The sequence below is a fragment of the Centropristis striata genome, chromosome 1 (genome assembly GCF_030273125.1).
Source record: "Centropristis striata isolate RG_2023a ecotype Rhode Island chromosome 1, C.striata_1.0, whole genome shotgun sequence".
Classification (NCBI taxonomy): Eukaryota; Metazoa; Chordata; class Actinopteri; order Perciformes; family Serranidae; genus Centropristis; species Centropristis striata.
Genome location: NC_081517.1, coordinates 8773872 through 8779260, shown reverse-complemented (window position 1 = coordinate 8779260; position 5389 = coordinate 8773872).

Sequence of the window (5389 nt, the reverse complement as noted above, 5' to 3'; positions counted from 1 at the left end):
GTTTTGTAGCATAGCAATAATGAAAATGCAGCCTTTTCACAACGGTGATGATGCGTTCATGTAACAGGATGTGTTGTCTCGACCTCTGGGGGTCATATTTGAGAGTAGGAAGAAACAACATATGAGTTTGTATGGTTTGGAAAACTAGCAGAATGCTAAAACTGTTTGTAGAACTGATTGAACAACAAGTTCCCCAACCTAAACAACAAAATAGGTCGTGTGTCAGTACCACCCATCACGACATGTATGTATGTATCGCAGCTTGTGGTACAGCGGCGCATTCTAAAAATAGCACACACGTCATTATACATGCATGTATGGTTGGCAGTTGTAAAAAAAGGATGCAGTTTCTGTGAATTTATGTTATAAAACCACTGACTTAGGTTTAGGGCAAAAAAAATCCTGGTAAAAGACAGTATAAACAGTAAATAAATGTACGTAAATGCCACAAGTGAAGTAGTTACAAGGGTCACGTGACTACCACAAGTTACGTTAAACGTGATTCACGTAACTTAATTAAAAAATTGTTTACTTTTGTTTTCACACAGAACACAAAACCTGCTCTCCTGGGTGAAAGTTGGATGTTTGTTCAGCCCATCCATCACCCCTGCTGTGCCTCCAACCGAACACGGAAATCTGCCATTTTAACTTCACTTCGCCATCAATCACCACTACGTCAGCAAGATGGCGGCAGACACATTGCAGTGGACAGTGTAATACATAAATTTAGCTTGTATTTTGCTGCCTGTACACACAACATATATATTGACCTTTCTGAGGGGAGAACAGGCTGGATGGAAATGGTAGAGTTTACCAAATTCCTGTGAAAGTATGAGCAACCACCTGTCCTGGTACACATTTAAATGGTTGCCACAATGATTATGCTGATAATTTTCAGTAGAAGCATAGATGAGGAGCATGAATGAGCACTTGTCAGGCATAAATAAGTCATGTGGCCCAGGTAGAGTTATGTGGTATTCTTAAGACCGACTGTTATTGCGGTTACATTTACTTACAATACCTTTACACCGAAGAAAAGGCACATGAAACATGCTTTAGCTGAACATGGCCCCTACAGCGTCATCTGTTAACGAGTTTATGTGAAGTTAATCCCTTCTGTGGTTTTGGATTTAAACCACAATACCCTCCAACACGAAACTCAAGAGGCTTGCGTAATGATATCATGTACAGACAGAAACCTTCTGGCATCGAGTGTGTTTTATAATTGTTACAGATCAAGGTATTGTGTGTTTTTGTAATGGGTGTTCCTTTCTTTGTCTGGCAAACATCTAAAAAGGTCCTTGTACAGAAAATGAGGGATCACATCAAAAACGATCAAAGAGCTCCTAAGCGCCCACCCGTGCAAAGGAATGTAAAGTCGCAGAGGTCAGAAACATGAGGGAGCTCTGAGGCCTGTTCAGTTAAACCTGTAATCTGAGGCTGACTTGTTTTGTTTCATCCTCTTGTAGGCAGTGTCCACCTCTGCTCCTGAAATTCGACTAACAAGTCACTACCTGCTTTTCCCTGTAGTCCTCAGTTACACGAGTCCCCTGGCCAAACACTGTCGTGCGACAAGAGAGAAAGAGATTTCTTGGATCTTTGTGGGAGCAACATGACATCTGAAAACCGGCTCGGTGGCATTCCGTGTTTGCAGTCACAGCAGAAATCATCTGTCCCAGACACTGAGAACAAAGCGACCTGCAACGCCCTGACAGGTGCTGTTTTTTCCAGGATTCTAACCAACAACGTTATTAATCATCATCATCGCTGCTCATGTTGCCAACAGAAGGGTATGTTGCTGAGAGGGTGTGGGAGTGTGATGATGGTAAGTGTCCCAGCCGTTCAGTCTGGCACTGTTTGGTTAGTCAGCATGCTTTGTGTGTGTGTGTGGGTTTGTTTAATTATTCAAATTTACATGAACAGTTTCCCTCTTCCCACACATTTCCCTGCTTTACTGTGCCATAATGGACATTTTCTCTCTCTCTTCATCCCTCAGTCTTTTCATCAATCAAGGGTAAAAACCACAACCCTGACAAACTGTCAGCAAAATCAGATGAAAAAAGTCAGCTGGCTGCTCCTCCTCTGCCGTTTCTCTGCATAAAGAATAAAAGTCTAGACACAATATTTGTACAATGGCTGTAGCAGGCAGAAGTACAGGCTACGTTCTGTATTATAATAATCCTCACATCCTGCTCACAGTATAAATAAGATCCCGCCTCTTGGCAAGACAGGCTTGTTCAACATCCAAAAGTCATCAGATCAGCAAATCCTCAGGATCAGTGTTTGCTAATTTACAAAAGCGGCTCCTACAAATAAAGTCTGACGGATATATTAGTTAACTTATATTATCAGTGGATATTGGACTTAAAAGGCATATCGGTCTATATGTTATCCCATAAGCAAAGACTGATCATACAGTACTGATGTTTATTTTGCTTTTTCTAAGTAGTTGACATTGTAATCCGTTGTATGGATTGTATGTATTGTAATGTATTATAATATGAAATATAATTTTAGGTTTTTTTGTTTTGTTTTGAGAAAGCAGCCTGCAGCCTGCACAATTGTTGCACAGTTGACATAGAAATGGTCTATTTGAATTCCAGCTCAAAAGTTCACAATATCAGGTATTATATATATTGGTTACCATCAGTAATGGTAATACAAGCTCCATATCAGTTGGGCTCTACCTAGAAGACAAATTATGCACAGAGAAACAAATTAGGAAAAAAAAAAAACCAAAAAATAGTAACACCCTGTTTCAAAATAGGTTCAGATGTATTACCTAATATATTTGAGTTATATTTACATTACATTTATAATGTGAGCAGCTTTAAGTGAGGCTGTGTAGCTTTTAAAACAAGAGCATAACACATTTTTCTTCAAACAAAATCAAAAATTGAAAGTGTTAGCAATAAGCCAAATATTGGAAATGTTTTTACATTTTTTGTGTGTGTTGCTTCAATCTGACTTGGATTAATAAAGCAGAAGCATATGGTGGGTAACGTTGGCTAATGTTTGAAAACTGAGTTCAAGTTGAGCTACTTTACATATAATTTCTCTACTGTTAAGGCACATAAGTCACACCAGCATAAAAAGCTGAAAGTAAGCGAAAGTGATTCGACACACATGTGACAAGTTTTGGTCAACCACAAAATTGTGCCATTGACTGACAACAAATTGGATGCCAGAGACCTTGTGAGGTAAGGGAGAACTGGAGGAAACTGTTGCTGATTGTTACACTGCAAAAAAAGAAAAGTTGGGTGAACTCAAAATTTCAAGGCAACAAACTTCGATAAAATTTTAAGTTGGACAATTAAACTAAATATTTTAAGTTTTGTTTTTGAGTTTGCTCAACTCTGAATTCAGATGTTCGTCAACTCAATTGTAAGTTGTACTAACTTATAATTTTACATTGTAATAACTTTTAATCCTTACTTCTGCTAACTTCTGCAATATGCTGAAATGGCACGATTGTAATGCTGCTATAAAATGTCAGCTAATGTTGCGACCACAATTTTGAGTTAGCATTGATACGGTAATGGTTACTCTTGTAGCTGTAACAAGCAGCGCCGCTAGCATCAGTTAGCCTCTAGCATCAGTTAGCCTCTAGCATCAGTTAGCCGCTAGCTTTCGCTAATGACCGAATTTCACCTCTTTTCACAACAAAGAAATAAGAGTTAGCAGAACTATTGTCCCTTGTTGTGAGCATACAACTGGCTTCCTCTGTTGTGCTAACTTACATTATTGCCCTAAATGTCAAAAATTTATATTTCCAAGTTTTACCAACTGAAATCACTGTTTTAGGCCAAAAAATACAAGTTGGCTTTTTTTCAGTGTAGCTGTGTTGCAACATAAACTTCAATTTAATGTCCCCTGTTGGATATTAATTAACCCTTCAAAAGAGAGATTTTTTGTTTTCAAGCAATGATGAGACCAAATATGCCTCTTTAATGCTTTTAATGCTGCTAATCCATGTTAGCATTAACTGGAGCATTAACTGGGATGTTAGATTTGGCTGAACAGCGACTCCTTGGAGTGTCTGTTAGTCCAACCAAACGCTGAACAAGACGTTTTTAATGAACAAAACGTTTAAATAAACTGTCATGTAGTGAAAATACAGTGTAAAAGGGTGTGAAATACCAAACTGGTAAACGTCCTTTTTCATATCTATATAACTTTATATATAACTTTATTGACACGTTGCCATGGATACGCATTGTTCTGCTTCTCTCCTGATGGCTCTTGTTAGTGACGTGTCAATCAAAGGTAGCCACGGCCCAAATCATGGATCTATTATGCCTGATGAGCATCCTAATGGTAGAAAAGATCCAGCTTCAGAACTCCAGGCTCAGGTCTAGCTCCTCTGTCAGACCCTTTCCGGCACTTTGCTTGGAGATGGAAGTGTATCGTAAAGTTAAACAGCAAATAACTCAACTTTATGAGTTTGCTAGCATTAGCTAAGTTTGGCCTGCTATTCTAAATGAGTTAACTGTTGTTTGCTAACGACATTAGCACAGCTATCTAATGTTGGCAAACATTGCATTACATAGCTTTCTGAGTTATTGTACAACTTTATCCAAATATAAAGGTTGTATTATTTACTTTGGCGTTGTGATTTCAACTTGTAGCCATAGTGGCAGCTGTTAAACAAGGTATTCTCACATTAGAGGAACATCAATGACTTAGTATATATGTTGCAATATCATGTTATTGTTGCACTAAATTACCTGTCAATCAAATAGGGAGCCATGCCAGATTTGATTCTTCTGTTTTGATATTGAAAGTGTGCTGGCCCATTTGTTTCCATTTAAGCATTCAATGGAATCTTTATACCACACCCTTTACTTAATAATCATAGTTTATTAATTATTTACATATTATCATAACACCTTAAATATTTTTAGTGCAGAATTTGAAAAAAAAAAATCATTCAATTTGTCTCTGCCCTGTAGTTGTGGCAAATCTGTGAACATTATATCCAAGGAAATGTTAAAGGGCACATTATGATATTTAGAAGATGAAACCTTTGTCCCAGACAGACACAAACAGTCAGTTATTCTAAAACCAGCCAAGACTATTATTGAGAAAGACGCAACTCTGCACAAAGTGTGTATTACTTGACTTCAGAGCCGTGTAAAGGGACACAGATTTCACATTAATTACAGTACATGTATTGGTAACCTCTTATTAAAGCACTACTCAAACACACACACACACACACACACAAACACACTCACGCAGGTCCTGTCACTGTGTCTCCCTGAACATTCCCTCTGCAGCTTGTGTTGCTGCCTGTTTGAAAGCGGCTCAGTAATCCTGGATCAGAGAGTACAAAGGGCCCCAGAGTGCTGGTGATGTAAGCACTGTGTCCAGCGCTTACCCCACTGCT